The 12,376-nt window shown below is 33.8% G+C and overlaps 1 long non-coding RNA gene across 1 annotated transcript; it reads left to right on the top strand.

Annotated features, from left to right (window-relative positions):
* The first annotated feature begins 8,462 nt into the window (after positions 1-8,462).
* Positions 8,463-9,014, top strand: LOC138189479 (uncharacterized). The gene is made up of 3 exons (XR_011176052.1): positions 8,463-8,551; positions 8,653-8,875; positions 8,977-9,014. It is a non-coding gene; the product is annotated as an uncharacterized LOC138189479 (long non-coding RNA).
* The last annotated feature ends 3,362 nt before the right edge of the window (positions 9,015-12,376 follow it).

Here is a 12,376-nt window from a genome sequence, read left to right as displayed (position 1 = left end):
GAAATATCTCAAACGGGAAGGAAATGACGGTCAGTTTTAATCAAAATCGACGAAATCATCGAGATTTGCGACCTGTTCCGCTTGTTTCGACGGTTAAACGGTTGTGCATTGCATTCTGCACGTTAAATGGAGTAGAATGAGCACTTAAACGTCGAAATATCTTAAACGGGAAGGAAATGACGGTCAGTTTTCATCAAAATCGACGAAATCATCGAGATTTGCGAGCTGTTCCGCTTGTTTCGACGGTTAAACGGTTGTGCATTGCATTCTGCACGTTAAATGGAGTAAAAAGAGCGCTTAAACGTCGAAATATCTCAAATGGGAAGGAAATGACGGTCAGTTTTCTTCAAAATCGTCGAAATCATCGAGATTTGCGAGCTGTACCGCTTGTTTCGACGGTAAAGCGGTTGTTTAATACATTCTGCAAGTAAAAAGGAGTGAAATGAGCGTTTAAACGTCGAAATATCACAAACGGGAATTAAATGACGGTCAGTTTTCATCAAAATCGGCGAAATCAAAGCGATTTGCGAGCTGTTCCGCTTGTTTCGACGGTTAAAAGGTTGTGCATTGCATTCTGCACGTTAAATGGAGTAGAAAGAGCGCTTAAACGTCGAAATATCTCAAATGGGAAGGAAATGACGGTCAGATTTCTTCAAAATCGACGAAATCATCGAGATTTGCGAGCTGTTCCGCTTGTTTCGACGCTGCAACTGGCGTGCATTGCATTCTGCACGTAAAAAGGAGTAAAAAGAGCGCTAAAACGTCGAAAAATCTCAAACGGGAAGGAAATGACGGTCAGTTTTCGTCAAAATCGACGAAATCATCGAGATTTGCGAGCTGTTCCGCTTGTTTCGAAGGTTAAGCGGTTGTTTAATACATTCTGCAAGTAAAAAGGAGTGAAATGAGCGCTTAAACGTCGAAATATCTGAAATGGGAAGGAAATGACGGTAAGTTTTCTTCAAAATCGACGAAATCATCGAGATTTGCGAGCTGTTCCGCTTGTTTCGACGCTGCAACTGGCGTGCATTGCATTCTGCACGTTAAATGGAGTAGAAAGAGCGCTTAAACGTCGAAATATCTCAAATGGGAAGGAAATGACGGTCAGTTTTCTTCAAAATCGACGAAATCATCGAGATTTGCGAGCTGTTCCGCTTGTTTCGACGCTGCAACTGGCGTGCATTGCATTCTGCACGTTAAAAGGAGTAAAAAGGGCGCTTAAACATCGAAATATCTCAAACGGGAAGGAAATGACGGTCAGTTTTAATCAAAATCGACGAAATCATCGAGATTTGCGAGCTGTTCCGCTTGTTTCGACGGTTAAACGGTTGTGCATTGCATTCTGCACGTTAAATGGAGTAAAAAGAGCGCTTAAACGTCGAAATATCTCAAACGGGAAGGAAATGACGGTTAGTTTTGGTCAAAATCGACGAAATCATCGAGATTTGAAAGCTGTTCCGCTTGTTTCGACACTCAAATTGGCGTGTATTGCATTCTGCATGTAAAAAGGAGTAAAAAGAGCGCTAAAACGTCGAAAAATCTCAAACGGGAAGGAAATGACGGTCAGTTTTCATCAAAATCGACGAAATCATCGAGATTTGCGAGTTGTTCCGCTTGTTTCGACGGTTAAACGGTTGTGCATTGCATTCTGCACGTTAAATGGAGTAAAAAGAGCGCTTAAACGTCGAAATATCTCAAACGGGTAGGAATTGACGGTCAGTTTTCATCAAAATCGACGAAATCATCGAGATTTGCGAGCTGTTCCGCTTGTTTCGACGGTTAAACGGTTGTTTATTACATTCTGCACGTAAAAAGGAGTGAAATGAGCGTTTAAACGTCGAAATATCTCAAACGGGAATTAAATGACGGTCAGTTTTCATCAAAATCGACGAAATCATCGAGATTTGCGAGCTGTTCGGCTTGTTTCGACGCTGCAACTGGCGTGTATTGCATTCTGCACGTAAAAAGGAGTAAAAAGAGCGCTAAAGCGTCGAAAAATCTCAAACGGGAAGGAAATGACGGTCAGTTTTCATCAAAATCGACGAAATCATCGAGATTTGCGAGCTGTTCCGCTTGTTTCGACGGTTAAGCGGTTGTTTAATACATTCTGCAAGTAAAAAGGAGTGAAATGAGCGTTTAAACGTCGAAATATCACAAACGGGAAGGAAATGACGGTCAGTTTTCATCAAAATCGACGAAATCATCGAGATATGCGAGCTGTTCCGCTTGTTTCGACGGTTAAGCGGTGGTTTAATACATTCTGCAAGCAAAAAGGAGTGAAATGAGCTGTTACGTTCCTGTTTGTTTGAATTGATTTTAAACCGTTGAATTCGCAAGATTTTTTTTTTTTATTGTTTTAATTTTAATTAGTTTTTTTGTGTTTGTTTTAATTTATTTTGTTTTGTTTAATTTAATTTAATTTAATTTAGTTCGATTTAGTTGAGTTTCGTCAGGAGGGGAAAATTTACACGATATAATTATATTTAAGATATTGAATCAAGGTTTTCGATTAAAATCTATTTCTAAGTTGAAAGTTTATTGTTACGTACTCGTTTAAAGTCAATTCAAACTTTTGATTTTAATTTAATCTGAAGGGAAAGATTTAAATTTAATTGGCTGTATAAGAAATATTTCTCACACGGTAGTTGCTGCCACCAGAAACAGTCTGAGGACTGTTTCGAATAGAAAAATTTCCTTGTACTTATTTTCGAAATAATCTATTGATAAATTAATTACTTATGGATAGCGTTGACTAGTGTTAGGCTACTGATAAAATAATTTCCACGTTTTTCGGCTAACCTGCTATGTGCAGGGATACTCGCACGGGAGAGGATTAAAGTTGGATAAAAATAAGTATTCGATTTGTTCGCACGGAATTTATCTAAACTTCAGTATAGAATTATTTAAAATTATATATATATATATATATATATATATATATATATATATATATATATATATGTGTATGTATATATCTGTATGTAGGAATTATTTGAGAGTTCGGTTCAATTTCGTTGTATAGAATTTATTTAAATTTGAATATGGAATTATTCAAGTTGTTATATATATGTATATATATATATATATATATATATAGCGTTTTAGGGACGGTAAAACAAGAGTGTTCGCGTTAATGGATTGGTTAAGATTTCGAATTTTCTTCGTTTGATACAAATTTTATCTTTACGTTTCCTTCTCCTCCTCTCTTAATTTCGCCAATGAATCTATCATTGAACTGATTTTTCTGTCTGTCGCTCGTTTTCCCTCATTCTACCGCAATTAGACTATATATTTATTGTTATTATTATTGTTAAAATGACAATAGTATTGTTCATGTGAATATATATATATATATATATATCTATATTGTGTGTCATTTTAATGTGACTAATGTTTTGTAATTTTTTCGATAGTGTTATTTATTGTGCTAAGTAGTTTATTTTATAGTGTTCAATAATATAAAACACACACAAACGTATATATATATATACATATATATATATATATATGCATATACATGTTTCTTGTAGTGGTGTAGTTTCATACGAAGTGAAATGTTAATTGTTTATTTCGTGTTTACTAGATTGTTAATTTTGATTTAGTAGAATAGAACACGCATACACACACGCGCATATAAGTATATATGTATATATTTCTGATAGTGTGACTTTTCATATAAATTCTTTAATTGTGTATTTGAGGTTATATGTCAATTATTTGTTTTCATATATACATATATGTTTTGTAATGTGACAACGTAGTATTGAGAGTTTTATTTCTATCGTTTACCAAATTATTATGTGTTCGATATGGTTTACATATTTATGCTGTACGCAATTCTCCCAGTCGAGGCGGTGTTAATTATTTTTAATCGCTTGATTTGCTAACAAGTAGTTAGTTAGTTTCAATAGTGCTATGTGTATGTTCTATATCTTTTATATTCATTTAGATTATTAATAGCTTGGTTTAAAATCTAGATTATATATATATATATATATATATATATGCATGTTTCGTAGTATAGTTTTCATATGTAATTCTTTAATAGAATGATCACGAGTTTTGATTATGTATTTTAGTGACTAATGTTTTGTAATTTTTTCGACAGTGTTATTTATTGTGCTAAGTAGTTTATTTTATAGTGTTCAATAATATAAAACACACACAAACGTATATATATATATATATATATATATATATGCATATACATCTTTCTTGTAGTGGTGTAGTTTCATACGAAGTGAAATGTTAATTGTTTATTTTATGTTTACTAGATTGTTAATTTTGATTTAGTAGAATAGAACACGCATACACACATATATATATTTCTGACGATGTAACCTCTATTTCTTTAATAATGCAATATTGTATGTTTTATGTATTCGTTAGACTATAAGTTCATTGATTTTATATACTCATATATTTATAGTTTGGTAATGTTGGATTTGTATTATTAGTATAGTATTGGAAGTATTGTTTCTAATATTTTCTGGGTTATTACATGTTTGGCATATATGTTTATATTTATATGTAACTCTCCAAGTTGTTGCTGCGTTGATTGAATAAAATATATTTATATACACATATATTCCTGGTGTTTCAATTATTTTCCTTTTGTAGTTATTCTTATTTCTTGATTTACTCGTTTGGTTCGCGACTCGTTTAATTCATTAATTAATTTTTATTTACTGATTTAAATTCTTTCTTTTGTATTTTACATATTCCGTCTTCGTTGATTGATTGTAGTATATCTTCTTGTTGCTCCTTTTCCTTTATTTTGCAAATTTGTCATATATAATCCTTATTCTTGATTTATTTGATCGGTTCGTATCTAGTCCAGTTTATTAATTGATTTTATTTACTTTATTTTATACTGATAGTTGGATTTATTTGTCGCCCTCATTTGTTAATTTTTTATTTTGTTTTGTAGTAGCGTGTGTTCCTTGGTGTATTCAAATTTTTCTCGCGCTGATTTGCGTATAGTAATTTTGTATCTTCGTTACGGCACGTGCGGAGCGCGGGACGTGACACCCCCGCCCTTGGAGTTCAAATTTCCGGAGGAAATTTGACTGAGGGCGTCTCTGAATTCGCTCAAGGCGGATACAGATGCCGTTGGTTGTTCTCCAGTTTTAGTCAGTGCAAATGTTACTTCCCGTGTTGTTAGTGTGTAAACTGGTTGCACTGGTTCCCCGTTGGTCCTTTTCTCCTGGATCTTTGTGGCGATTCTCTCATACAATACGTCGTATTGATCAAATTTGCATGGTGAGGGTGGTTGTGGTTGCCAATAAGTGTGTCCGTCCTTTGCGTCTAAACAGTTTCCTTCGCCTTACTGTGGCTTGTACAACGACCTTTTCCCAGCTCCCGTATGGGTCTACATATTGTGTTCCCTGGCAGCTGCCGCCGTCTGATAACTTGCCGGCGTCCTGGTGCATCCTTGCACATTGTTGGGCAGTTGTTTCATGGAGGTATTCGGCGAATCCATTATGCACTGCCGACGTGTGGGAGTGCATGCCACAGTAATATATAATTCGAGTTATTTGCACCTTGCATTGCCTCACACTGGTAAATTCGAATTCTGAGAGTTGCAGTAGTTGAATATAAATATCTTGGGTTTCTGTCGTTGTAGGTTGTATGCTGCAGTCCCCGATGGAGTTTAAAGAGATGGTGGTAACGTTGAGGTGATTGTCATTGCAGTCGTATCCAACCAGGCCACATGTTATTTTGATGAGGGTAAGTACGATGACCAGGTGATTCATCTTGCTATTAGCAATTTATTAAATTGTTTCTTACTCTTGAGTTTATTAGAAATAAGAATAACCTTTTAATATATATATATATATGTGTATAGAAAAGGAAATTATATTTATACATTTTCTCTTCTCCCTTTCCTCCATTTTCTTTCTTTTTTTCTTTATTACAACTTGTTTTATTTTAGGTTTGATGTATATGCTATCAGTGAAGATAATTTTATGAAGGCTACTTGAGTTATAATTATATACATATATGCATACGTTTTGGTGAGTAATATAAATGGGATTTATTTTATCGTTATAAATATATATAAGTATATATTATCAATAGGTATAAATGTCATAAATGTAGCTTGTTTTCATATATATATATATATGTGTGTATAAATATGACAGTTTATTTTATGAGTCACTTGCATCGTCAATGGAAGTGAGTGTTGCAAATATCGTCTACTTTAAAACATGCGTGTATATATATTGGTAAACATGAATGAAAATTATATGTATAGTTATTAATGTTGTTTGTTTACAGGTAGATAGCATAAGTATACAGGTACGTTATATTTCAATGGTGCGGAGTATCATTCCTTGAACTAAAAATTCTCTTTCAAGGTGAGTCAGATCATTGTAGACCATCATGCATTGGAGGCATGATATAGCGCGTTGTAGGTTCGCCAGGCTTACATCGCACATGCTGCAGTATGATATTTGTATACTTGCAGGTACTCCGCATAGGAAATGAGTGGGCGGCTCTTCACATAGGTCCTGCTCGTCTGGATCTAGGTTGTCGAAACAATCTTGACAAGGATAGCCGCTATAAAAATGGTAAACGGAGCATATCAACCGAGCACAGAGGCAGGACTCAACCTCCTTCGTCACCTCCAGATTGAATGCGAGCTCGGGTCCGTCTGGGTTTTCTATGTCGGAATTGATGAGTTCGCCACTCGTTCTGTACATACATACAAAAACAATTAATATATTTTCTCTTTTTTTTTTTTTTTTTTTATATATTTCGTTCGGACCTGTTCCTTTATATGAATATTGTATCCCTGTATATAATATAATATATATGTAATATGTTATGATTATGTTAGTTATTATTTATTATTTCTCTTTTTTTTTTTTTTTTTTTTTTTTATTAGTACCTAACATAGCTATCATGATCCTATATTACATTGTATTGGTTATTATTCGTGTTGAGGTGTGTGTGTGTGGGGTGTGCGCGACGGATTTTTTTTCCAACATGGTCGCTCGCGTGTATCTCTGGTATGGTGTTGTTTTAATGTCAACAGTAATGTATTATTGAAATAACTGGTTATGATTTTATTTAGTAGTGTTTTGTAATGTTGTTTTGTGTTTCATGGTATTGTGTGTGTAAATACCGCGTGTTACTTTAATGCAATAACATGGGTTATATTGTTATCGAATTTCAATGGTCATTGTTTTGGTTATACGTGACTTGCGTTTATATAAGTCTCGTTTAATTTAGTTAGTATTTTGTGTATTGTGTTACCAGTCGCTTTCATGTACTACAACTTTATTCTTTGGTACTAAGTTCAGTCATGACTTGTTAATATTTAGTTAGTCTATCGTGATTAGTTTCTAACCTATTTCTGTGTTTATTAACCTTTCTTATTTCCCTATTAATTTTATTATTGCTTATGTTTGCTATTGTTATTATTTTATGTTTGATATGAATTAGTTCCTTTATTAGCGATTAAGTCTTATTTGTTAGATTAACATTGTTTGTAAAAAAAAAAAATTTTCCTTTTTAGATTTTTGATGCTGCGTTGCTTACCTGGATCATTCTCACAACACCATCAGATTCTTCGGTATTACCTTGGATACTTACTATGGTTGCCTTCAATCATCCTATGTCTGCGATCATAAAGGTACTGTTTAATTTATTAATTCAATATGTGTATGATATATTGTGTGAGCGACCGCTATTGTGTATTACAAAATATGCTTCTACATGTTAGATATAATAGTTAATACAATATACTATCTTTTTACTCCGGTTCTATCTATTACTAGCTTCCAATTAATCTATCTTAATTATCTTCGTAACCACTTTCTATACTTATCAACTATTTCATTTCTTCTTATTAATTTGTGAAATTCATGCTTGTGCGCTTCTTGTATGGTGTTTGATTGTTCATGAGGTAAGTTGCACCTTCACTGTTTTAAATATTCGTTGAACTATTACTTTTCATATTCAAACAATAATTGGAGCACTTGTAGTAATCTTTCCCCCCCCTTTTTTTTTCAGGTTACCTGTTATCTGTGCCATTCGACGAACAGTGTCACACTTTCATAGTCTTGCTATGACGTTTAGTAGTGTTGCATCTTGTATTAAGGCGATCGAAGTTAATCCATTTATTTACTTTCAGCTGGCTGTCGTACATGGTGTTCCGCAAACGGGGATCCATGGCCTATTTTGCACGTAAATCTTTTGTATAGCGATTACTTGTTCGCAAGGTGACTTTCACTTTCACTATTTTAGTTATTCATTGAATTAACACATTTTATATTCAAACAATAATCGGAGCACACTTAATAGTTTTCTTTTTCCTTTTTAGGTTTTCACTATCTGTATTATTCGACGAACAGTGTCACTCTTCCTTCTGATTTGATCACAATATTGTTATAACATTTAGTAATATTGTATTTTGCATTGAAACACTTGAAGTTAATTCATTCATTTATTTCAGCTGGCTGTCGTACATTGTATTCCGCAAACAGGGATCCATAACCTATATTTGCACATACACTTTCTTGTATGATGATTACTTGTTCACAATGTAAACTTCACTTTCGCTATTTTAATTATTCATTGAATTAACACATTTTATATCCAAACAATAATCGGAGCACACTTAATAATTTTCTTTTTCCTTTTTAGGTTTCCACTATCTGTATTATTCGACGAACAGAGTCACACTTGCTTTTGTTTTAACCACAATATAATTATGACATTTAGTAATCTTGTATTTTGCACTGAAACAATTGAAACTAATTTATTCACTTATTTTAGGTAGTTGTCATACATTACGTTCCACAAACAAAGATTCACAACCTATACTTGCACGTACACCTTTCTTGTATGTTGATTACTTATTCACAAGGTAACTTTCACTTTCACTATTTTAATTATTCATTGAATTAACACATTTTATATTCAAACAATAATCGGAGCACACTTAATAATTTTCTTTTTCCTTTTTAGGTTTCCACTATCTGTATTATTCGACGAACAGTGTCACACTTCCTTTTCTTCATTTTAGTTTTTATTCTGCGCCAACACGCAAGTTTACTGACACCGATCCAATTATCCAATTGCTTGCCAATAGCATTTAAAATACAAATTTTTGAAAATGCCCAAAATAATAATATATTAACCCAAATATATTTTAGATATAGTATAGTGTGATACCATCTATATTTTCCAAGAGGAATCATAAGATTAGTACTCATGTTATCTACGTCAAATGCTAGATGTAACAACCAATGAAGTATTTTTAATCCATTTATAATCCAATGGCTAGCGTACTTATTCGAATTTTTATATATATCCTTGACTGGTGATTCCCTATTTTCTCCCTTTTTATTTCCTTGAACACGTTGAACTTGCGTTTTTTCGGCTTGAAAATGTTTAGAATCCTTTTCCTTAGTTATCCATTCTACTTTATTTACTTTATTCGCAACACGTTGATTTTTCTCTAGCTTTTCAGGATGAATAGTTTCACTGGAAGTGCTTATTATAATTAAATTATTATTTATTTGTACGGAACGTTTAGGAATATTTTCGGTAGATTTAGAATTATTCTTTGAATTTTTATTACAAACCTTTCTGCTTATATATTCTGTTTCGGATATAGGGATAGGTATACTTTTATTCTCTGTAGTCTGATCTTCCTTGCAATTTAATGGCTTGGCTTTGAGTCCGATTAAATTATTTTTTGATGGTTTAATAAAAATTTTTGAGTGAGATACACTCGCTATCTCCTTTTCTATTATGTTTGAAACATTCACGAAATTCGTGGAGCCTTGCTTTTGTATCTTTGCCAAGTCGAACGTGGAGAGGCACTTCGCACTTCCCAGCGGGTCCAATATCTCCGTGGTATTAGGCAGTGGATAATCGTTGCCTATCGTTTCGTCGTTCAGTTTTCTAATTTCCGATTCTTCTGCAAGTTCCTTGGCATTAGTATTGTTTATCTTGTTTGGGAGTTCGGAAAATTTCTCGCTGATGATCCTGTCTGTGGTGTCGTGCGTCCTGTTACTATTTAAAGTGACGTTATCCCTTATCACAGCAACGGAATGGTGTTTGCGTTGAAAAGTTGATTGATTCAAATGATCGTCATCCCTCTTTTGACTTAGATTTCTGTCGAGGTATTTACTTATGCATTTTTCTTCCCAGATTATTGCTCTTGCTCCTTTCCTGGCATCTTCCTCTATTCCCGGATTGTTTAGATATTTCCGCGACGGCGGTACAAATCTCCAATCCCTGTGGTTGTTTCCGATGTAATTACTATTGTATGGGGAATGAGCGTTGTTTCGGTTATAATTATTCGGAGGTGTCGGACGCTGGTATCGTATTATATCGTTCACTTGTTTTAATTCTCGTGTTGCTTTCACTGCTTGGCGGTTATTCCTGATATTGTTGTTAGCGTTCGGAGGACGTACGTTATTGCGTCTGTAATAGTTTGAGGGAGTCGGTCGTGTGGGTCGCGTTCTATCGGTTATTTGTTTCAATTCGTTTGTTGCATGGACGGCCTGACGATATGCGTCTTCTAAAGTGTGGTATCCTGCTAGCTTTACTCGCATATATACCTCGTTCGGAAGTCCTTTAACAAAAGCTTCTCTTACCTCCCAATCTATAGTTTCTTGGATATCGGGGGAAATGATTCCGTAGTCGCCCTTTTCTCCGTCCATTATTGCCAATCTAAGGTTTCTAACTCGGTCCATATAATCTAATATGTGTTCCCCGGGTCGTTGAAATATCGTTCCTAATTCCCCTCTATATTCATTAAGAGATTTCCTTGGGCCGAATAGGTCCTTTAATTTATTTCCAAAATCGTTTAGGCTCTTTAATTCCGTATCTTCGATGGCGAGGAACGCGTGTCCGCGGAGTTTATTGGTTAATAATTTTACTAATTGTGGTTCTTGGTACCTAGGAATCATATTTCGCGCGCGCTCGCAAGCTCTTAAAAATTGAAATACCGATGGTCGATAGCCGTCGAACACTGGCACCGATACGATCGCGTCTTTTACTTTAATTGATTGGGTAAATCCACTCGGCTGGGCCGTCACTTGTTGTGTCGTAGGCGACGATGCGGGTGTATTAGATTCTTGCTTTGCTTTGAGTTCATACACGCCGTTTTGTAGATCAACGAGTTTTGTATTCATGTCGCGAAAATTCGCATCCCATGCTTTAAGTTTTTCCGATAACGTCAAGATTAAGTCTTCGTCTAATGATTCTAGCCCGGTCGCCATTATTTCTTAGGTATATAATTTATTGATAAATGTAACAACTTTAATCCTCTGTGGAGCGTATCCCACCGCTGCCACCAAAAATATAATTACTATCTAATGTTACGTTCCTGTTTGTTTGAATTAATTTTAAACCGTTGAATTCGCAAGATTTTTTTTTTTTATTGTTTTAATTTTAATTAGTTTTTTTGTGTTTGTTTTAATTTATTTTGTTTTGTTTAATTTAATTTAATTTAATTTAGTTCGATTTAGTTGAGTTTCGTCAGGAGGGGAAAATTTACACGATATAATTATATTTAAGATATTGAATCAAGGTTTTCGATTAAAATCTATTTCTAAGTTGAAAGTTTATTGTTACGTACTCGTTTAAAGTCAATTCAAACTTTTGATTTTAATTTAATCTGAAGGGAAAGATTTAAATTTAATTGGCTGTATAAGAAATATTTCTCACACGGTAGTTGCTGCCACCAGAAACAGTCTGAGGACTGTTTCGAATAGAAAAATTTCCTTGTACTTATTTTCGAAATAATCTATTGATAAATTAATTACTTATGGATAGCGTTGACTAGTGTTAGGCTACTGATAAAATAATTTCCACGTTTTTCGGCTAACCTGCTATGTGCAGGGATACTCGCACGGGAGAGGATTAAAGTTGGATAAAAATAAGTATTCGATTTGTTCGCACGGAATTTATCTAAACTTCAGTATAGAATTATTTAAAATTATATATATATATATATATATATATATATATATATATATATATATATATATGTGTATGTATATATCTGTATGTAGGAATTATTTGAGAGTTCGGTTCAATTTCGTTGTATAGAATTTATTTAAATTTGAATATGGAATTATTCAAGTTGTTATATATATGTATATATATATATATATATATATATATAGCGTTTTAGGGACGGTAAAACAAGAGTGTTCGCGTTAATGGATTGGTTAAGATTTCGAATTTTCTTCGTTTGATGCAAATTTTATCTTTACGTTTCCTTCTCCTCCTCTCTTAATTTCGCCAATGAATCTATCATTGAACTGATTTTTCTGTCTGTCGCTCGTTTTCCCTCATTCTACCGCAATTAGACTATATATTTATTGTTATTATTATTGTTAAAATGACA

The sequence above is a fragment of the Bombus flavifrons genome, unplaced genomic scaffold (assembly GCF_040668555.2).
Source record: "Bombus flavifrons isolate JBK064 unplaced genomic scaffold, iyBomFlav1_principal scaffold0072, whole genome shotgun sequence".
NCBI classification, from domain to species: Eukaryota; Metazoa; Arthropoda; class Insecta; order Hymenoptera; family Apidae; genus Bombus; species Bombus flavifrons.
Note: the sequence above shows the minus strand (reverse complement) of the source record. Positions and strands in the feature narration are given on the sequence as shown.